A 23,484-nucleotide genomic window follows, 5' to 3' on the forward strand; every position below is an offset into this window, starting at 1 on the left:
ATTCTATTCTATTCTATCTTCCAGGTCGATGGCTGATCTGGGGAGCCTCAAGAAGATAGTGGACACCCTGAAACCCTTTTTTGTTATAGGAACTTAGAAATTAAAATTATACCTAGGTTTCACGGTCTTGATAGCCAGGGTTCATAGGCTGTAGTTTGGATGTCTCTGGATTTACAGCAAGCATGGAAAATGTCTTCAGCAGATGGCTGGAATGTACTAGACACATATGGGGCCATTTTCAGCACCTCACCACCCGCTGCCGCCGACATTCCTCCTGAAGATGCACCCTGTGCCATTTTCGGGGTGGCCTGGAGCAGGCGTGAAGGGGGAGCCGCCGGGAAGTGCCCGCTGACGTCAGCGGACGGCCGAGTGGTGCAACCGAGCTCCCGCCCGACGAGCTCCCAGATTCCTGCGGGCGAGAGTCGGCGGGACTTGGCGGCAGAACGGGGGTGGGCCGCTGGCTTGAGGCTGGTCTGTCCCCGCTGGTGAGTTTGAAGAACCTGAAAAAAAAGGTAAGTGAACATTTTAATAGCTTTTTCCAAGAGCGACTTACCTGCCTGGGGGTCCCCTGAAGGTCTTCGGATACTTTTTTTATTTTTTGCTGTTGTCTTTTTTCAGGTCGTCGACCCTCCATGGGCCCGACCCTCCATGAGCCCGACCCTCCATGGGCCCGACTCCATCCTCGGCGGCACTTGGGCGGCAAGCACCTCTGCCGCTGAGAATGTGACCTCCCGCCCGCTGCTGCCCAGATTAGCGGCGTACGTCTTCCATTTGCCGCCTGCCGACCTTCGAGGGACCTTTTTCCTGAATATCCCACCCGAAGTACCGTCTGGTATCTCGGCGGCCATCGGCGGCACTTTGGCACTTTTGGGAGGCACTTGGGCGGGAGGAGGCCTTGATGAAAATCGGCCCCAGAGAATTTTAACTGCTGCATTCATGTTCCTTGATACAAGTAAAGCTATGCTTGTTATAAACTGTGGCCTAGGCTTTGTGCCTCATTCGTGGAGGAGTTGAGCTTTAGAGATCAGTTTCACTGCAAATTAGCCGATTTCAGCTGAACAGCTATCGGGAGCTACAGTTGGCTTCTGCAGCTCATGAGTAGGGAGTGGAAAACTAGCCAAGGTTCCTGCTACTGGTCACTATCCAGTGCTGGAATTCTGCATGTGTGAACCTTGGTTGAGGACACAATGGCGTGCAACAGTTGTGTCCCATTTGACACTCACTGTCACGACGCAGATATGAAGAATGGTCACTTGAGTTAAGTACTGGAGTGCAAACGTAGCTTATGGGGCTATACACTAACCATGAGTCAACACCTTCAGGAGAGGGGGCAAAAAGAGAGAACATTAGGTATGGTAGCATAGTGGTTATGTTACTGGACTAGTAATCTAGTTGCTTGGACAATTGATCTGGAGACATGAGTTCAAATCCCACCATGGCAGCTGTGGAATTTAAATTCAATTAAATAAATCTTCAATAAAAAGTTGGCATCACTAATGGTTGTAAAAGCCCATCTGCTTCATTAATGTCCTTCAGGGAAGATAATATGCTGGCCTATATGTGACTGCAGGCCCACAGCAATGTGGTTGATTCTTAACTGCCCTCTGCCTTTCACTATCTGTCCCACCTGTGACAGGGTCTGTGGCTCTCATATTAGACTGTTCAGCCACCTAAGGACTCATTCTAAGAGTGGAAGCAGGTCTTTCTTGATTCCGAGGGACTGCCTATGATGATGATGACATTATGAATCCTTATCTTGTGAAACATAAATGGTAACCACAATAAATGATGTTTTTCCTAAGCAGGGTTCCCGTTACAAATTCAGGTCTACCATCATATCATCATAGGCAGTCCCTCGAAACGAGGATGACTTGCTTCCATGCCGAAAAGGTTGAAGTTCACAGGTATTTCAATGAAGGACCTAATATTCCAGATCCTGAACTACGTCTTGAAGGGTGGAAGATGCCTGTGCATGGATTTCCAGCCACCACATAGGCTTGTCAGCTAGATCTTGGTTTAGTGACCACGTCGATTTCCGGGCCATAGAAACCAGAAGAACATAAGAATTAGGAGCAGGAGTAGGCCATATGGCCCCTCAAGCCTGCTCCACCATTCAATAAGATCATGGCTGAGCTTCAACTTTAACTCCACTTTCTAGCCCGATCCCCATAATCCTTTGATTCCAAAAATCTATCTATCACAGCCTTGTATATACTCAACATAATGATCACTGAGCTGCCATGAAGGAAGGACTACGTTATGAATCCTTGTCTTGGGAAACATAAATGGTATTGAGGGAGTACCTGGATTTGAACCTCTTAATCTGTCGTCAAATGCCCTACCACCGAGCTATAACCCCATTTCCAGCTCAGTGGTGTCAGCTGTCCCTATAAGCAGTCTGAACATCTCTCTGTTATGGGTGTGGACTTGCATTGCCCTATATACTTGTACAATAGAGGATCCAGGGGTTTGACAATGAACCTCCCTCGCCCCGTGATCTGGAGTAAATCCCCTGGTCCTTCACATATGTTTTTCTTCAAAGTCTCCAAATGCAGACCTCGTTAAAACCAGATGAGATGTGAGCTTGTATTAAATATAAAGCGCCTGTATTCCACAGCCAGATGAGTAACAGATTCATTTTGCTCAATCAGTACTTTATTTGTCCTGTCATTATCTTGATTAACGGATCTGGCAGCTTCACAATGACTTGTTTAAGATCTTCCACTTCAAAAGAAGTGAATATAAGAATATACAGAATATAGCTTGGCTAATGAATGCTGTAGTAAACTGACTTTCTATGAAAAATACTTATATTCTTGTCAGACTTTTTAACACTATGCAGTCCCTTGTAGCAAACATTGTAATATTTTATTTTTGAGAGTTCATTAATTACATTTACAATTTCTATTCTGGGAGAATATCATTTATAGAGTTGAAGAGCTTTTATTTCTTGAACCTTCAGCTTCATCTTTACAAAATGCTGCATTTCCCTCTAATTTTCTGTGCTCACCACCAGCTGATAGATTAAAACCAGTTTTAAATAGATCCCGAGGTTTATCAATACCTAAGACAGGACTGCTTGAGGCTGAATGTTGCTACATGAGATGGGAAAGGAGTTCACTGGTCATCACTAATTCCTTTCACCTTGAACTGAACAATTGCCCCAGTAAATGAACTTCATTGTGCAATGGCCTCCTGTATTTCTGACGGAAATAACACCAGTTCACTGAGTTCAGCATGGGTCACAATTCTGGCCCAATTCTCCAAAGTTCAGGGATTGAATAATTTTGCCCACTTTGCAATTCATGCCCCTCCTTATAATCCAAAGCTGTATATAAATATTAAAGGCTGCCACTCACTCCCTCAACATCTGCGATTTGCAACCAACAGTTCAAGATCATGCATGCTGTCCATGTTCTATGCACACTTCCTTCATCTGAGGGGGTTCAATGTGACTGAATTATTTGAAGAGGATGGTCCCATGGCTGTGGGGAAACAAGCGATACATGTTGCACCCATGGCTGATAATCCCTGTACTTCATCACAATAAATGATGCTCTTGCCATAAGCAAGGTTTCTGTTACAAATTCAGGTCTACCGTGAAGAATATTTCAAGAGTGGAAAGAGTGTTGCTTTTAAGAAACAGGAAGAGATATGTTTGGTCTTATACAAAATGAGAAAATCAAACTTCTTTCAAACGCTAGCTGGTCTCCCTGCAAAGCAGGGACCATAAGAACATAAGAATTAGTAGCAGGAGAAGGCCATATGGCCCCTCGAGCGTGCTCTGCCATTCAATAAGATCATGGCTGATCTTCGACCTTAACTCCCTGCCCGATCCCCATATTTCTTAATTCCAAAAATCTATCTAGCTCAGCCTTGAATATACTCAACGTAATGATTGCAGAGCTGCTGTGAAGGAAACAGTACATTATGAATCCTTATCATGCGAAACATAAATTGAGGGGGCACCTGGATTTGAACCAGGGACCTCTTGATCTGTAGTCAAATGCTCTACCACTGAGCTATACTCCCATCTGCATTTCTGTGTTGTCAGTTGCTCCTATAAGCAGTCCGAGCTTCTCACTTTTATGGGTGTGGACTTGTGATGCCCTTTATACTTGTACAATAGAGGACCCAGGGGTATGACAATGAACCTCCCTCGCCCCGTGATCTGCAATAAATCCCCTGGTCTTTCACACGTGTATTTCTCCAATGCTGGGTGCTCTTTACCTTTCCGCCATTGTTCATTGTTCATAGGTTTATATGTAACCTTCAGGGCTGCTGACTGAGGGCCGTGTGGCTCTTTGTCGGCCAGCGCGGACACGATGGGCCGAAATGGCCTCCTTCTGCGCTATAAATTTCTATGTTTCTATATTTCTATGTCTTCAAATGCAGACCTCGTTAACGCTAGACGAGATGTGAGCTTGTATTAAATATGAAGCCCCTTTATTTCGCCGCCGAATGAGTAACAGATTAATATAGCTCAATCAGTTAAACTTATTTTCGCACAATGATATTAAAATGATGAATTTGTAATTCTACCTCACTTCGATGAGTTGTCTTAATTAACAGATAGAATGGCTTCTCTGCATCTTGTCCCAGGGTACACCTTCCTCTCCCTGCAGTCTCCTGTGTTTTGCAGGCTTTTGCTGCTTGACTGCCAGTCACAGCATCCTGTTTCCAAAAGTCAGACTCTTGTTTTGTGTCTCCCTGCTTCACAGACAGACAGGTTTTCCAACACAATGGGAGAGAGGTATTTTCCAAATTACACAGACAAGCTAACAAATCATTTATTACTTAGTCTGTTGGAAAAAAAACAACTCTTTGTTTAGCACACTAACCACCCTTTGTCAGAGTGCCTTTTTAACAACAACAACTTGTATTTATATAGCAGCTTTAACGTAGTGAAACATCCCAGGGAGCGTCACAGGAGCATTATGAGATAAGAAATTTGACACCGGGCCGCATCAGGAGAAATTAGCACAGGTGACCAAAAGCTTGGTCAAAGAGATAGGCTTTAAGGAGCATCTTGAAGGAGGAAAGAGAGATGGAGAGGTTTAGGCAGGGGATTTTTTAAGATAAACTCACAAAGATACATATTGCTTGTAAAAACGTTGCATTAAAAGTAACATTTTCCAAATCTTTTCTGCGGAAATGTGGTCAGAAAATTCTGGCCTAGGCTCAATTCAGATCATTCCAGCCCTGTCGACAATACTGTAACAATGTGTTGTGTGTCGTCCAATATTGTCATCAACATGTGCATTTCATTGGAAATGCCTGAGATGCAACAGGAAGAGAGGAAACAACAGGAGGAAGAATTTGCATTTATCTAGCACCTTATCATGTGCTCAGAATATCCCAAAGCACTTCACACCCAATGGATTACATTTGAGATGTAGTTGCTATTGTTATTTAGAAAAAACGTGGTGGCCAATTTGCCCACAGCGAGATCTCACAAAAAATCAAACGAGATAAATGTCCAATTAACCTCCTTTGGGTGGTTTTAGTTGGGGAAGGATTGTTGGCCATGACACCAAAATCATCTGCTCTTCTTTGAACATAGCCATCCAACAGGTAGATAAGATCCTGTTTTAACCACCGACAGTGCAGTACTCACCGAACGTGTCAGTCTGGATTATGTGCTCAGTCCCTAGATCGGCCTCGAGCCGACCCCCTCCTGATTCGGACGTGAGAGCACTGACAATATGAACATGCCAAAGAATCAGAATTAGAAGACCAGGCACCGAATGTCTGCAGCAAAGTTAGGAAGATATTGCTTTGTGGGGAGACCAGCCAGCGTTTGAAAGAAGTTTGATTTTCTCATTTTGTATCAGACCAAACATATCTCTTCCTGTTTCTTAAAAGCAACACTCTTTCCACTCTTGAAATATTCTTCACGTAATTGTCTTTGCAATAAAACTACGGAATGCATCTCTTAATGGATGGATGTGTTTTTTCAATCTCTTCTCTGTGTGGGGGTGTCTATTTGCTTTTAACCTGTAAGTACCTAGATGTTATCTCCTCATATCTTCTTGCTTCCATGCTGTCAGCTGTGGCTCAGTGGGTAGCACACTCGCCTCTGATGTTAGATGATTGTGGGTTCAAGTCTCACTCCAGGGGACTTTGAGCACAAAAAAATTTAGGCTGATGCCCTGAGGGAGTGTTGCCTTTCAGATGAGACGTTAAACCGAGGCACTGTTTGCTCTCTCAAGTGGATGTAAAAGATCCCATAGCACTATTTTGAAGAAGAGCAGGTGGGTTATTCCTGCTCTATTCCTGGCCAATATTTATCCCTCAATCAACATAACAAAAAAACAGATCTTCTGGTCATTGTCACATTGCTGCTGTTTGTTGGAGCTTGCTGTGCACAAATTGGCTGCTGGATTTACAACAGTGACTACACTCCAAAAGTACTGCATTGGTTGTAAAACGCTTTGAGATGTCTGGTGGTTGTGAAAGCTGATGTATAAATGCAAGTCTTTCTTCCTGTCTTTAATAGGACTCATGAGTTGATTACTTCCAGGACAGGGGTATGTTGGAGCTTATCCCTGATCCATGTGTTGCCTCAGCTGATGGTCAGAAGCTGCAGACCATGCTTGTTCCTGAGTCCAATTTCCCTTTGACTTGAGTAGTGACTATTCCTTCCTTGGTGCCAGGAGTATTTTCTGATTGAGTTGCTGGGGTGTCCTTGCCTCTGGAGGTAACTAGTCCTGTGCCTGTGTTCACAGGTTGCAACTGGAGGACCTTTCTTCAGAAGATGCATTCAAATATTAAGAGGGCACATCTCGAAGACACTCGAATCCCTAACTGACAGATACCAGTATCAGGCGAGGGGGCTCGCGCCCATCCATCGTAACGTCGGTAGAAGAACCATGCAAATCCCAGAAAAATAGCATAAACACCCACAGAAATTCACCCACGTTATAAGAACATAAGAAATAGGAGCAGGAGTAGGCCATTTGGCCCCTCGAGCCTGCTCCGCCATTCAATAAGATCATGGCTGATCTGATCATGGACTCAGCTCCACTTCCCCTCCGGCTCCCCATAACCCTTTACTCCCTTATCGTTCAAAAATCTATCTCCGCCTTAAATATATTCCATGACTCAGCCCTCACAGCTCTCTGGGGCAGAGAATTCCACAGATTTACAACCCTCTGAAAGAAGAAATTTCTCCTCATCTCAGTTTTAAATGGGCGGCCCCTTATTCTGAGACTGTGTCCCCTAGTTTTAGTTTCCCTTATGAGTGGAAATATCCTCTCTGCATCCACCTTCAAGGGAATGTTGCTGCACGGATAGATGAATGGCCAAGGCGCAAAAAGAAAAGTGTGGGGGTAAATAGATGTCATTCAGGTTGGCAGAATGTGGTGTGGTGCATGCGAGGGATCTGTTCTAGAAATGATTTGGATATAGGCGCAGGGGAAATAAAAATTTACTTTGCTGATTATATCAAATTAGAAGGACATGAAAAGCCGTGAGGAAGAATGCAGGAGACGGTAGGAGTGTTATGTATGCAATAAAGGTTCAAACTGAGTACTGTTTAACTAAGCAAGGCACAACCTTGCTTCTGGTTTATTCAGGCCCAAAGTGCCTGACTCACAAAATGGCTGGCCTTTTATACCAGAGCAGCACCATGTGCGTGCTGCCTAGTGGCCTCCAACAATGACACCATCTGGTGGCTACAAACAGCATGTACATACATGACAAGGAGGACATAGACAGATCAATGGGATGGGTAGGGAGGGAGCAGATGAAGTTCAACAACAACACAACTTGTATTTATATAGCACCTTTAACATAGTGAAATGTCCCAAGGCGTTTCACAGGAGCATTATGAGACAAAAAATTTGACACCGAGCCACATAAGGAGAAATTAGATGTGACCAAAAGCTTGGTCAAAGAGGTAGGTTTTAAGGAGCGTCTTGAAGGAGGAAAGAGAGGGAGAGAGGCGGAGAGGTTTAGGCAGGGAGTTCCAGAGATAAAATGTGGAGCAGAACATTTTGGGAAAAGGAATAATAAAATGAGGTATACCCTAAATGGTAAGATTGTCAAAAGAGTGGAGTGACAGAGAAAACAAGAGGTTCAGATAAGTCTGTAAACAGACGGTACCACCCTGTGGTGAGGTTTGCTTGCTTCTGTATAAAGATAAAGATTGCAGGCAGCACCGGAACTCGGTTCTACCTACTCATTTTCATTATTGTGGCATTCAACCTAGCGCTGAAGCATGCTGAACACCCAGCAAGGCCCCTGAGGTAGGTCGGGACTTGAGGCCAGGATCGGGGGGTGGGGGGGGGGGGCGGTGGGGGGGCACAGGGCCAGGATCAGGGTGGCCCAGGAGGTCGGGGCCAGGATTGGAGAGAGATCAGAGAGGGCCTGCAGGTCAGAGTCAGGAGTAAGGTCGGAGATGATAATGGCAAACACCTACCTTCTGTTCATTCTGCGCTGTTTGGCGTTTGTTTTCCCAAGAGGAAACATCACAGGCGCTGGCTGTCTCAGATGCAAGCCAGATTTGCCAGAGGGAGCAGGAGCAGTTGATAGGCCCTTTATTTGAATTTGTTAAAGGCCTAACGCCTGCTTCAGACAAAGCTAGACCGCGCCTCTTTTTTCGCCCTCACCAATGTGGCGTCCGGTGTGATCTTGATAACTAAGATACGTGAAAATGGAGACAATGTGGCCTCTTCCATGCTTCCTGCCTTTTCCCAGTATGAACACTGGACACGGGTAGCACTGTTAAGCTCCAGCCTCCACTGTTCAATAGTTAGTAAAGTGGCTTCAGGAGTCTTACTGTGGAGGGGGCTTGATGGCGGGTTCTATCATGGAGGGCTGTCTTAGGGTGTAGTCCTGCACATGCTGCAGAAACAGGAAGAAAAGTTTCAGCAAAAAAGTATCTATATTTTCTTCAAGCAGTTGCCTTCTTTCTTCCACTGTGGAAGGCCATCAAGTCCCTGTGCACAGTCTGGGGCAAACCATCCACATGTGGAAATAATGGAGCAGGATGACTGTTTCAGCAGCTGCTTTTCCTCTGCTCATTCTTGAGAGAAATGCCCACACTTACAAAACAAATACTCCCTTTAATGTCAGCCATGGCTCAGTTGCCTCTGAGTCAAAAGGTTGTGGGTTCAAGTCCCACTCCAGGGACTTGAGCACAAAAATCTAGGCTGACGTTCCAGTGCAGTGCTGAGGGAGTGCTGCACTGTCGGAGGTGCCGTCTTTTGGATGAGACGTTAAACCGAGGCCCCCTCTGCCCTCTCAGTTGGACGTAAAAGATCCCACGGCACTATTTCGAAGACGAGCAGGGGAGTTATCCCCGGTGTCCTGGACAATATTTATCCCTCAATCAATGCAACAAAAACAGATTATCTGGTTATTATCACATTGCTGTTTGTGGGAGCTTGCTGTGCGTAAATTGGCTGCTGTGGTTCCTATAATACAACAGTGACTACACCTCAAAAAATACTTCATTGGCTGTAAAGCGCTTTAGTATGTCTGGTAAAAGGCGCTATAGAAATGTAAGTACTTCTTTTCTTTCTTTTTACAGTCACCTTTATCCAATAAAGAGGTCGCTGTGACATCCTCGAATATAACCTTTTTTCTTAATTGATAAACCAAGCTGAAGGACCAATGGTTCAGGTCACACCTGTGTTAATATAGCAGACAACGGAAGTTCTTTGACGAGTTACCTGTACGCATATATTCACTGAGGCTCACTGTAACTTAGTGCGATAAATGGGAGATAGCACCCCAGCTGCCCATTTCACATCTCCCCCGATTTATATTTCCATTGACCTCAACCGTGAGAGACGAAGAATGGGCTGCTGACTTGCTAACACCCGTTTGACACCACGGCACAAAGTCAGATTTCAAGGCAACATGGACTGGATTTTCGTTTCTGCTCATTTCGAGGCGGTAAAAGTTTGTGCCTTGGAACAGTTTGCGCCTCAGTCAGCAATATTCATCAGCTGGGCCCTGAGTGTGAGGTGGAGTGCTAAGGGAGATGTTCTTCTCATAGGGCGCTAGGCCGGCTGAGCAACTGAAAATCCCGAGCTAAACAGCCGGCCTCGGAGCGCTGTATGAGAGACCTAAGGGGGAACCTGGAGAAAAATACCAAAATCATTTCCAATAAGTAACTCACACCACCACAACATAAATCGCAAAAAAAAATACAACAGAAAACAATCACACTTACCTAAGGTCGACGTTATCTCACTGCAGCCGCTAAAGTTCGGACCGCCCGCTTCCGCAGCCGTGAGAGATGAAGGATGGGCTGCTGACTCGCTAATACCTGTTTGACACCATGGCACAAAGTCAGATTTCAAGGCAATATGGACTGGGTTTTCACTTCTGCTCATTTCGGGGCAGTAATGGCGGCGGGGCAGTAACGTTTGTGCCCGGGAACAGTTTGCGCCCAGCACAGCGCTTTACGGAGCGCTACGGATCGGGCGGGAGCCATAAATCGAGCCGGTGTCGCAACCAGGGGCATTGCACACCAGCTCGCCTCTTCCGGGCGGTAATGCTCCGTCGAAACCAGCATCAAAAGCTGGAAGCTGGCTGCCCACCCACATGTACTTACTGTCACCCCTTCGGGGCGCTAATAGGGGCGGCAGGAGACCGAAAATCCAGCCCAATATGTGCCTTACATCTTCCTTCCAATGCCAGCTATAGAGAGCTGTTCACTTCCCATTCTTGCAACGCGTTCAGACGGCTTCTTGAATTTGCTCAGTCCTGCTGGCACTCTGACCATTTCTGCACCTTCTTCAGTGGGAACGGGAATTCTATCACGCCAGAATACTCTCAGGATATGTCTGCAATCTTCAAGCTCAAATGCTGTTAGCTCGCCTCCTGTTGCTGTTTTCAGCTTCTGAGCTCCAGTCGTACAGAGTGGCAGAGAGCATGCCAAGGTGTTAAGTGCTTGATGTCTCAGCTGCATTGAGATACTGCTATCTTTCCAGATAACGGGAGCAATCAGTAAAACTATGGTGTGGGCTAGCAGTGGCTCCCAACTTCAGCATTTGAATCAAGAGTCCTTACATGAATCACTGCATGAAGAGGGAGATACATTCATGTACTTAGGCCGTGCAGTGATAACTGAAGGAGAGCCCAAGAGGCTTTCCAGCTTCAAAAGCGAGCAGTGCCTCCGGGAAGTGTGATGAGATCTAGAGAAGTCCAAACATTAGTAAAGTGAAGATAAAGAAATACTGCAACACAATTATAATATCTTTATATGGGGCTGAGCCTATATCAGGCTTCCAACAAAAACAACATAGATTTTTATAACGTCTTTAACACAGTAATTCCACGAGCACTTTACGGGGAAGGCAAATGGAATAAAATCTAGATAAATGGATGGACCCTGAGCCACGAAGGAAGAGTTAGGAGGGGTGACTGAAAGCTTTGGTCAAATAAGCTTTTTAAAGGAGGGGAGTGAAGTCGGGAGGTTAGATGAGAGGTCCAGAGAATGTGACCCAGCTGAAGGCTGTGCCACCAATGGTGGACACAAAAGGTCAGAGGTAGAGCACCAAAGGGTACGCGGGGGTGGGGGATATATGCTTGAGAGTCAGTCCAGGCAATGTCGGGATTTGAAGCTAAGGATGAGATTTTTAAATGCAATTCATTGAGGGACAACATTGGTCAACGAGGATGGGTGATGACTGAACGGGACTTAGTGCAGGACAAGACAAGTGTGACTGAGCTTTTGAGAAGTAGCAGTTTATGGAAGAAGGAAGATGGGAGGTGACAAGGAGGACATTGGAGCAATTGATTACAGTAACAGTGACTAAACTCCAAAAGTACTTCATTGGCTGCAAAGCGCTTCGAGACATCTGGTGGTCGTGAAAGGCGCTATATAAATGCATGTCTCCTTCTTTTAGAGGTGTCTAAAGTGCGGATAAGCGTGTCAAAAGGTGGGGTTGCATGGACTCCCTCCACCACCGGCGCACCGTGGCTGCAGTGTGTACCATCGACAAGATGCACTGCAGCAACTCGCCAAGGCTTCTTTGACAGCACCTTCCAAACCCGCGACCTCTACCACCTAGAAGGATAAGGGCAGTAGGCGCATGGGAACACCACCACCTCCACGCTTCATTCCAAGTCACACACCATCCTGACTTCGAAACATATCGCCGTTCCTTCATCGTTGCTGGGCTGGGTCAAACTCCCTCCCTAACAGCACTGTGGGAGTAGAATGGAATAGAATGGTTACAACACAGAAGGAGGCCATTCGGCCCATCGAGCCTGTGCCGGCTCTCTTCTGGAGTACGGCCCCACCACCTGTTCCCCTTAGTACCTTCACCACACAGGCTGCAGCGATTCAAGAAGGCGGCTCACCACCAGCTCCTCAAGGGCAATTAGGGATCGACAATAAATGCTGGCCTTGCCTGGTAAATTTTGCAAGACCCCCACACTACAGAGAGGAGCCTCACATCTAGCCAGTAAATATCAGAACTGCAATGTTCCAATGTGCCCCCGCTGAGTGTTAGGACCTGGCAACATTTATCCCGGCACGTTGAGGACGAACAGGAAGTGCCCTAAGGTGGTTTGTGCAATGCACACAAATGCAAACGCATTTCAACTTCTGGACTGGCAATCAGCTTTTGCGTTTGATTAACTGGCCCGAGGAAAGTAGCTGAGAAGTCACTCTGTTGCTTTCACCGATGTTCTTCTTACTGTTGGGTCCCCGCCCCCACTTGTAGCTGTTGCTGCTGCATCATTCCAGGACTGCGCTGTGTGCTGCAAATGGGAATTCCTGCTGATCTGGCCATAAGTCAGGAATTCTCGCCTGCCCACAGTCCAGGAGCGAAGCAGCGATTTCAAGAGCTGCAACTAGGACTGGCAATGAGAAGTACACCAAGGAGGTAACATTTCACCGTGTACTGGGTGAAAGAGGTCGTATGGGGGGGTGGGGGGGCGAGTCACGGTTGAGGTAACTTTTGGTGACGGTTGCTCCAGTGGACATGAATCAACTCAAGTATCACCTCTTTGATGTATTTACGTTAAAAAGCTCTTAGAAATATACTCTGAGTGGGTGCAGGGGCAGTATTGGGAAGGAGTGTTGGCGCTTTAAATTTCCTGCTTGCACCCTGGTAGCATGACTAAGAACGCCAAAGGTTCGAACCTGAGTTAAGCCGAAGGAAGGGGAAATCAGACAGGCACACTCTTGCCTGGACAGTACCTGGTGTCACCTAACGCTCAACCGCTGGGCACAGTAGAACATTAGAGGGAGCAACGTGCGACGGCCCAGCCCGGAAATCGGCGCGGTCCCAGCCTGCAAGACCATCAGCGGGCCGGGGCCATTAGAGGGAGCAACATGCGGCGACACTGCCACTGCAGGGAGCAGCACGTGCTGCTGCAGAAGGGCGACAGCTGCGAAGAGGGCGACTGGATTGGATATCACCATAACCCAAGTCAGTGACTGTAGCATGGGCAGGTATAGCAGGAGCATCGAGGTCGGGGCCCGGGAAAGGCATGAGTTACGGGGCCCAGAAGAGGCGATATGTGTACGCACTCGGTCCATGCAGCAGAGCAGGTCTTCAGTTGTCTTGGTTAACCCTTGCCACTGGACCAAGACCTAGCTCTGTCAAGCCCGTGTGGTGGCTGGTGTGCAAAGGCCACCACACGTTAAAAAAAATCCACTCACGGACATCTTCCACCCTTCAGGATGTAGTTCAGGATCTGGAATATTAGGTCCTTCATTGAAACACCTGTGAACTCATCCCTTTTTGGTGTGGAAGCAAGTCATCCTCGCTTCGAGGGACCGCCTATGAGACAGTAAATAATTCTGGCGACTGAAAACAGGCGACTGTCCCCCTAGCAACAGAGGCATGAGGCAAAAGAATGGAAATTAGCTATAAAAATAGCTACAATCACCCCCAGAGAGCTGTGATGCTCAGTCGTTGAGTATATTCAAGACAGAGGTCGATCATTTTTGGGAACTAAGGGAATTAAGGGATATGGGGATAGTGCGGGAAGGTGGAGTTGAGGTCGAAGATCAGCCATGACCTTGTTGAATGGTGGAGCAGGCTCGAGGGGTCGAATGGCCTACTCCTGCTCCTAATTCTTATGTTCTTATGTTCTATTTTCCAATAAGGGTTCTTGAGTGACATCATTGATGACTTAGCTGGTGGAAAGACTTCACTCTACTTTTATGTCAAAACTGCAAGAACGAAAATGAACCCAATTATACTTTGCCCATAATCATTATTAATGTTCTCATTTTATTGCTTTGAATCACACCAATTAAAGGAAAATTTATGTCAAATTTTGCAACAGAAACATAATATGAGCTATAGGGTCTAACGTTTTGTACCGTGGGTGATGGGCTGAAGCAATTAGATATTAAATCATTCTTTGGTGCCAAAACATTCTTGGCTACTTTAAAAAAAAGTCATGGTCGTGAGTGTTTTTTTTGCTCATTTGTCTTGCCTTCTCTTTTGAAGGAGTTGACTTCCTCAGGCACTGGCAGCCCTCAAGAATAGTACCCTAGTGTCTGGTCTTCATATTTGAACCCGTACTGTGAGCATCTGCTGTGTATTAGACCATGGAGGGGATCACAAATCAGCCCCGCAATTTGCTGAAAATTCTGGTGTGCCAAGTTCTGGTGCGTACCAGAATCGTGTGCTCTTCCAGCCTGTAGTTTCCCACCCATTAACTTCAAGGGCGAGGATACGCTATTTCCCAATATCATCATCATAGGCAGTCCCTCGAAATCGAGGAAGACTTGCTTCCACTCTAAAAGTGAGGTGGGGCAGAGAGTGGTTGGAGGAAAGGGTGGGTGGGACAGGTTTGCCGCATGCTCCTTCCGCTGCCTGTGCTTGTTTTCTGCATGCTCTCGCCGACGAGACTCGAGGTGCTCAGCGCCCTCCCGGATGCTCTTCCTTCATTTAGGACGGTCTTTGGCCAGGGACTCCCAGGTGTCGGTGGGGATGCCGCACCTCATCAATATGCGCTCTCAGCAGGCACCAGAAATTCCTGGCCGCTGGTAGCTGCACGCTGCATTTTCTAACACCACTCATTGCCTGACAATAAGATGGAACATAGAAAGAAAGACTTGCATTTGTACAGCGCCTTTCATGGCCAACAGACATCACAAAGCGCTTTACAGCCAATGAAGTACTTTTGGAGTGTAGTCACTGTTGTAATGTGGGAAACGCGGCAGCCAATTTTGCGCACAGCAAGCTCCCACAAACAGCAATGTGATAATGACCAGATAATCTGTTTTTGTTATGTTGATTGAGAGATAAATATTGGCCAGGACATTGGGGATAACTCCCCTGCTCCTCTTCGAAATAGTGCCATGAGATCTTTTTTTATGTCCACCTGAGAGAAAGCAGACAGGGCCACAGGTTAACGTCTCATCTGAAAAACAGCACCTCCGACAGTACAGCACAGCACAGCACAACACCCCCCTGGAATATCAACTCATATTTGTGCATTCAAGTCCCTGGAGTTGAACTCACAATCTTCTGACTCAGAGGCAAAAATGCTATCCACTGAGCCACTGGCTGACACACATACAAGAGCAGGAGTAGGCCATTCAGTCCACTCCAGCCTGCAGCATGAACCCTGCTCTGTTTTCACCACTGCCTCGCACTGAGGTTATTTATAACAGCTAAACAGCTGCACTGTCTGAGGTCAGCGAATTCAGCAGAGGCTGGGAATCCAACCTGGAATCTTCTAGCCTACAGGGCTTAGTAGTGCACTGGATAGTGCTTTTTACCTCTCTCCATTGGAGAGCTCCAATGAATATATGTACTCAACAATTCCACGATGCCCCACTTTGCTCACACCGTGGTTTCTGCTCTGAATTGATGGGTTAAATCCTTTCTGCTGCGAACGAACTGTATGGATCATTTGCAGAGCCCTGATGTCCCTATGGGAACTGGTATAATTTTCCAGAAATATGCTCAACAATGCCTGCACTGTAACTGAGGCCCAGGCAAGAACTTTACAATGTATTATGTCATTATGTGATTCCTGCTGTGTTTTGTTGCTAGTGCGATGGAGTGCCAGTTTATGAAGGTCAAGTCTGTTATAGGTTGCTTCATTCATTAAGAAATGTCAAGATGTAATGAACAACAGTGGGAGCCTGTTGCAAGACAGCGACGGAAAACAGTGAATATAAGAGGTAGTGAATATCGGACCACGTGGGCTGGATTCTAGGCTTTTCTGTTCTTGGGGAGAAAACGGAGGCGGGGCGGAAAGTTAACGGCCAGGAATAGTTTGCACTTTGGTAAGGAAGTTTTGGCATCTGGGTCCTGCATCAGGGAGCGTAGGGTGAAGGGAGGCATTGTACACTTTTCGTGGCGCAAGGATGGGAAACTCCCGAACTAAAGTGCCGGGCCGTGTGTGCTCTGAGAACATTCCCAAAATATTGCCCACGCCGCCACAACACAAATCGCTAAAACAATGAAAAGAACACTCGCGCGTACCTTCGGGGTACTTTAGCGTTCTCACCGCCGCCGGCGATGCCGGACCGCTCTGGTTTCCCAGGTGGTCATTGCGGGCGCACTTCCGGGCGGACGGATCAGGCAAGAGTCCAAAGTACTGCCGGTGTCACAACCAGAGGCGTTGCACACCCGGTGCGGCTATTCCTGGCCGGTGCTGCTCAGCGGCGCCGCAAAACCCGACCGGAGGGTCGCGACGGGGCGCAGGAGACTTCACCGCCGCCATTCACACCGCTCCAGGGCAAAACCCACAGCGCCGGAAAATCCAGCCCCTTATATAGAGCCAGTGGCTTTGGCAACTTGATCAAGGATTTTTGGTCAAACACCAACAGCAGTAATAATGAATGATTATTGCTGACTTTCAGCTCAAGGCGTAGAGGCAAATAGTTAGCTGCCCACAAAAGTAGGGGAGGAGTCACGAAATAACAATGTGTTAATTGCACAAGATTACAGGGAATTGTAATGTGATAATCACAGTTAACAAGCTCCCCGCTGGGGTGGAACTAAACTACAGAACCAGTGGCAACCTGTTCAACCTGCACCATCTCCAGGCCAGGTCCAAGACCACCCCAACCTCTGTCATCGAGCTACAGTTCACGGACGACGCCTGCGGCTGCGCACATACAGAGGCTGAACTCCAGCTCATAGTCGATGTATGAGGCGTACGAAAGCATGGGCCTTATGCTAAACATCCGTAAGACAAAGGTCCTCCACCAGCCTGTCCTCATCGCACAGCACTGCCCCCCAGTCATCAAGAGTCATGACGCGGCCCTGGACACAGTGGACCACTTCCCATACCTCGGGAGCCTCCTATCAACAAGAGCAGGCATCGATGACGAAATCCAACACCGCCTCCAGTGAGCCAGTGCAGCCTTCGGCCACCTGAGGAAAAGAGTGTTTGAAGACAAGGCCCTCAAAACTGCCACCAAGCTCATGGTCTACAAGGCTGTAGTGATACCCGCCCTCCTGTATGGCTGGAGACATGGACCATGTACAGCAGACACCTCAAGTTGCTGGAGAAATATCACCAACGATGTCTCCGCAAGATCCTACAAATCCCTTGGGAGGACAGGCACACCAACATCAGCATCCTCATCCAGGCTAACATCTCCAGCATTGAAGCACTGGCCACACTCGATCAGTTCCGCTGGGCAGGCCAGATAGTTCGGCATGTCAGACACGAGACTCACAAAGCAAGTGCTCTACTCGGAGCTCCTTCACGGCAAACGAGCCAAAGGTGGGCAGCGGAAACGCTACAAGGACACCCTCCAAGCCTCCCTGATAAAGTGCAACATCCCCACTGACACCTGGGAGTCCCTGGCCCAAGACCGCCCTAAGTGGAGGAAGTGCATCCGAGAGGGCGCTGAGCACCTCAAGTCTCAACGCCGAGAGCATGCAGAAATCAAGCGCAGGCAGTGGAAAGAGCGTGCGGCAAACCAGTCCCACCCGCCCCTTCCCTCAACAACTATCTGTGACAGAGTCTGTGGCTCTCATATTGGACTGTTTAGCCACCAAAGAACTCTTCAGGAGTGGAAGCAAGTCTTCCTCGATTCCGAGGGACTGCCTATGATGAATCATGGGGAATTTCACCATCCTGGAATCCGAGTGAGCAATTGAAAGGGAGGATTGAGAGTATCAGCCATTTAATAGACGTATTGAGTGGCCGCTTCCTTACACCATGTGTGAAGCAATTAGTAATGTGCGAAACATTAGGATGGATGTTAGATGAGACAGACAAAATATTACATTGTGATATTGGAGTACAAACACTTCATGCACTTGTATGAGGTGTTAAACTGTTTAGAATTGCTCTGGGGTTCTTTGTTAATCTGTTTACATTGTAAGTCAAGTGTACAGGCTACAACATTGGGCACTGTGAGAATTGAGCAGTCAAGGTCACTTTGACCCATGCCCATTGTATGCGACGATCTGTGGCATCCCAGCCCTTGCAAACTTTAGCCTCTCAGCAACTCAAACTGAACTCAGAGTGGAGTGTGAGTAGTAGATGGGACAGTTTTGGTGTGACCTCTTCTGACTTGTGTTGTCAGCAGTTCCAATCTGTCTAGAATCATAGAACGGTTACAGCATGAAAGAAGGCCATTCGGCCCGTCGAGCCCGTGCCAGCTCTCTGCATGAATAGCTGCTTCTTCTTAGGTGGTCGCTTGTATCATAAGAACATAAGAATTAGGAGCAGGAGTAGGCCACACAGCCCATCGAGCCTGCTCTGCCATTCAATAAGATCATGGCTGATCCGATCATGGACTCAGGTCCACTTCCCTGCCCACTTCCCATAACCCCTTATTCCCTTATCGTTTAAGAAACTGTCTATTTCTGTCTTAAATTTCTTCAATGTCCCAGCTTCCACAGTTCTCTGAGGCAGCGAATTCCACAGATTTACAACCCTCTGAGAGAAGAAATTTCTCCTCATCTCAGTTTTAAATGGGTGGCCTCTTATTCTAAGATTTTGCCCTCTAGTTCTAGTCTCCCCTATCAGTGAAAACATCCTCTCTGCATCCACCTTGTCAAGTCCCCTCATAATCTTATACATTTCGATAAGATCACCTCTCATTCTTCTGAATTCCAATGAGTAGAGGCCCAATCTACTCAACCTTTCCTCATAAGACAACCCCCTCATCTCCGGAGTCAACCTAGTGAACCTTCTCTGAACAGCCTCCACAGCAAGTATATCCTTTCGTAAATATGGAAACCAAAACTGCACGCAGTATTCCAGGTGGACCCAGTGCTGCCCCAGGGCCCTCGCCCCTTCTGGGCCCCGAACTCATGCCTCTCCTGGGCCCACATCACGTCGCTCTACAATCTCTCGCCGCTCTTTTGCCCGACCTCGCCGCTCCTGCTGTACCTGCCCACGCTCCAATCATTGAACTGAGTTATGGTGACAACCAATTCAGTCGCTCTCTTCACAGCCATCGCCCTCCTGGACCAGTTCGTGCTTTGTTCCTTTTAAGGCCCCGACTTGCCGCTGATGGTTCCTCGCAGGCTGGGGCCTTAAAAGGAGCGTCAGAGCTACTCCCACTCCCCTGCCCTTTCCCCGTAGCCCTGAATACAGAGCGAGTCCTTGCAATGACTTTGACTTTGAATCTTATTGTTGTTGGCTGTACAGTAAGCACCGATTTCAAACTCCTTGCCCGCATTTACAAATCCCTCCGTACCTCACTACAACTTGCATTTATATAGCGCCTTTATATAAGAACGGTCACAGCATAGGAGGAGGCCATTCAGCCCATCGAGCCTGTAGCGGCTCTCTACAAGAGCACTTCAGCCAGTCCCACTCCCCCGCCCTTTCCCGGTAGACCTGCAATTTTTTTCCTTCAGGTACTTATCCAACTCCCCTTTGAAAGCCGTGATTGAGTCTGCCTCCACCACCCTTTCCAGCAGTGCATTCCAGATCCTAACCACCCACTGCGTAAAAAAGTATTTTCTTAAGTCGCCTTTGGTTCTTCTGCCAATCACCTTAAATCTGTGTCCTTTGCTTCTTGACCCTTCCGCCAATGGGAACAGTTTCTCTCTCTATCTACTCTGTCCAGACCCCTCACAATTTTGAACACCTCTATCAAATCTCCTCTCAATCTTCTCTGCTCTAAGATGAACAACCCCAGCTTCTCAAGTCTATCCACGTCACTGAAGTCCCTCCTCCCTGGAATCATTCTGGTAAATCTTTTCTGCACCCTCTCCAAGGCCTTCACATCCTCCCTAAAGTGCGATGCCCAGAATTGGACACAATACTCCAGTTGAGGCCGAACCAGTGTTCTATACAGGTTCATCTTAATTTTCACACTTTTGTACTCTATACCTCTAATTATGAAGCCCAGGATCCTGTAGGCCTTTTTAACCACTTTCTCAAACTGCCCTGCCACCTTCAACAATTTGTGCACATAAACCCCCAGGTCTCTCTGTTCATACACCCCCTTTAAGATTGTACCCTTTAGTTTATATTGCCTCTCCTCATTCTTTCTACCAAAATGTACCACTTTGCACTTTTCTGTGTTAAATTTTATCTGCCACGTGTCTGCCCATTCCACCAGCCTGTCCATGTCCTCTTGAAGTCCAGCACTATCCTCCTCACTGTTCACTACACTTCCAAGTTTTGTATTATCTTTAAATTTTGAAATTGTGCCCTGTACACCTACGTCCAAGTCATTAATATATATCAAGAAAAGCAGTGGTCCCAGTACCAACCCCTGGGGAACACCACTGTATACCTTCCTCCATTCCGAAAAAGAGCCATTCACCACAACTCTCTGTTTCGTGTCATTTAGCCAATTTCTTATCCGTTCTGCCACTGTCCTTTTTATTCCATGGCCTTCAACTTTGCTGGAAAGCCTATTATGTGGCACTTTGTTGAACGCCTTTTGGAAATCCATGTATACTACATCAACCTCATTGCCCTCATCAACCCTCTCTGTTACCTCATCAAAAAACTTGATCAAGTTGGTTAAACACGATTTGCCTTTAACAAATACCTGCTGGCTTTCCTTAATTAATCCACACCTATCCAAGTGACTGTTAATTTTGTCCCTGGTTATTGTTTCTAAAAGCTTCCCCACTACCGATGTTAAACTGACCAGCCCATAGATGCTGTTTTTTTTTCCACCCTTTTTTGAACAAGGGTGTAACATTTGCAATTCTCCAGTCCTCTGGCACCACCCCGTGTCTAAGGAGAATTGGAAAGTTATGGCCAGTACCTCCGTGATTTCTTCCTTCACTTCCCTCAGTGTCCTAGGATGCATCCCATTCAGTCCTGGTGACTTATCGACTGTAACTCACCAGCCATACCCTCTGCCTCCATGCGTAGGTCCCCTATTTGTCCCTAATCGGCCCCACCCTCCCTCTTACTACCCGTTTACTATTTATATGCCAATAGAAGACTTTTCGATTACCTTTTATGTCGGCTAACATTCTATTCTCAGATCTACTCTTTGTCCACTTATTTTCTTTTTCAGTTCTCCTCTGAACTTTCTAAATTCAGCCTGATTCTCAGATGTATTCTCGACCTGACATCCATCATACGCGCTCTTTTTCTGCTTCATCTTACTCTCTATCTCTTTCGTCATCTAGGGCGTTAGGGCTTTAGTTGCCCTACTTTTCCCCTTAGTGGGAATGTACCTTGACTGTACCCAAACGATTTCCTCTTTAAATGCAGATGCATGGAGATTGTTGGCTCGGCTTTTAAAATTGACGTTGCTGTGTTTTTGGTCCATGCATTAATGGGATTTGCTTGATGGGCCTCCACACAAAGATGTGCGATCCATTTGGGGGAGTTCTGAGCAAGCTGCATAATTGAAATGAGAAAGAGGAGTGCACGAGATTCGGTAAGTGCAGGCACAATGAATCCTGAGGCAATCTGGCCACATCCATAACTAGCACTCAGACATTTAAGACTGTTTCCACTTCGCAAGAGTTATACCATCTTCTGCTCAAGGCTCAGCACCTGGATCAAAGGTCATAGAATCATAGAAATTTACAGCACGGAAGGAAGCCATTTCGGCTCATCGTGTCCGTGCCGTCCGGCCAATAGCTAGCCAGCTTAATCCAATTTTCTAGCTCTTGGTCCGTAGCCCTGTAGGTCACAGCACTTCAAGTGCATATCCAAGTATTTTTTCAATGTGATGAGGGTTCCTGCCTCTACCACCCTTTCAGGCAGTGAGTTCCAGACCCCCACCACTGGGTAAAGAAATTTCCCCTCATATCTCCTTTATACCACCCCCGCCCACTCCCCCCCCCCCAATTACTTTAAATCTCTGCTGGTTGTTGGCCCCTCTGCCAAGGGAAACAGGTACTTCCTATCCACTCTCTCCAGGCCCTTCATAATTTTATACACCTCAATCAAGTCTCCCCTTAGCCTCCTCTGTTCCATAGAAATGAAGGGTACCAGAGCGGAAAGCTTTCGTGCTATTAAGTTCTTCCAAGCCATCACGTGGGTCACATCCGCTGGTCTGCACTGTACACGTGTCTCAGGGAAGCGGCGTCTGTTATGTTTGCAAGGAAAAACACCTACTTCATTTTACCTGTGGAAAGGAGGCATCATTTGGATAGAACACACAGCTTCTCTCCTCTGATTTATATTCTACTGTATTGGCTATATAATGTCAGCCGTGGCTCAGTGGGTAGAACCCTCACCTCCGATGCAGAAGGGTGTGCTTCAAGTCTCACAGCAGAGACCTGAGCACAAAAATCCAGGCTGACACTCCCAGTGCAGTGCTGAGGGAGCGCTACCCTGTCGGAGGTGCCATCTTTCAGATGAGACATTAAACCGAGGCCACGTATGCCTTCTCTGGTGGATATAAAAGATCCTATGCTGCTATTTTGAAGAAGAGCAGGGGAGTTATCCCAATATCTATCCCTCAATCAACATCACTAAAAACAGATTATCTGGGTCATTATCACATTGCTGTTTGTGGGAGCTTGCTGTGTGCAAATTGGCTGCCGAATTTCCACATTACAACAATGACCACACTCCAAAAGTACTTTATTGGCTATAAAGAGCTTTGGGACATCTGGTGGTTATGAAAGGTGCTATATAAATGCAAGTATTTTTTTTCAACATCCTTTGTGGATTGCAGCTCTCTGTTTGTGGGATATGTTTAGTGTCAGATCCTGATCTGCTTCAACATCTTCCTGGAGCATGTTGTGTCTTCTATTTTCCTTCTCATGTTGAGCTCTTTCCACTTTACCACATTAAGCGTCGACTGCCATCATTCTGCTCACTTACATAGTTTATCCAAGTGATCCTGCAATCTCCGAGCTGCTTCTTCCAATTCCACAGCCTCATCTAGTTTGGTATCTTCTGCAAATTTGACCATTTTCTGTTAAGTTTCTGAATCCAGGTCATTGTCGTAAATTTGAAGCTGGGAGAGACATCAGAAAGAATATCTTCAAGCAGGTGGGATGATTTTTCAAGTGGGGTAATCAAAGAAAAGAATTATATTTATAAAGCATCTTTGGGACATCCCAAAGCAATTGACAGCCAATGAAGTACTTTTGGAGTGCAGTCACTGTTGTAATGTGGGAAACACAGCAGCCAATTTGC

At 46.8% G+C, this 23,484-nt stretch overlaps 1 non-coding gene across 1 annotated transcript; it reads right to left on the bottom strand.

Moving 5' to 3' along the window:
- Positions 1 to 3,960: 3,960 nt before the first annotated feature.
- On the bottom strand, positions 3,961 to 4,032 carry trnac-aca (transfer RNA cysteine (anticodon ACA)). The gene has a single exon. It is a non-coding gene; the product is annotated as a tRNA-Cys (tRNA).
- Between the last annotated feature and the right edge of the window lie 19,452 nt (positions 4,033 to 23,484).

Source organism: Pristiophorus japonicus, chromosome 21 (assembly GCF_044704955.1).
Source record: "Pristiophorus japonicus isolate sPriJap1 chromosome 21, sPriJap1.hap1, whole genome shotgun sequence".
Classification (NCBI taxonomy): domain Eukaryota; kingdom Metazoa; phylum Chordata; class Chondrichthyes; family Pristiophoridae; genus Pristiophorus; species Pristiophorus japonicus.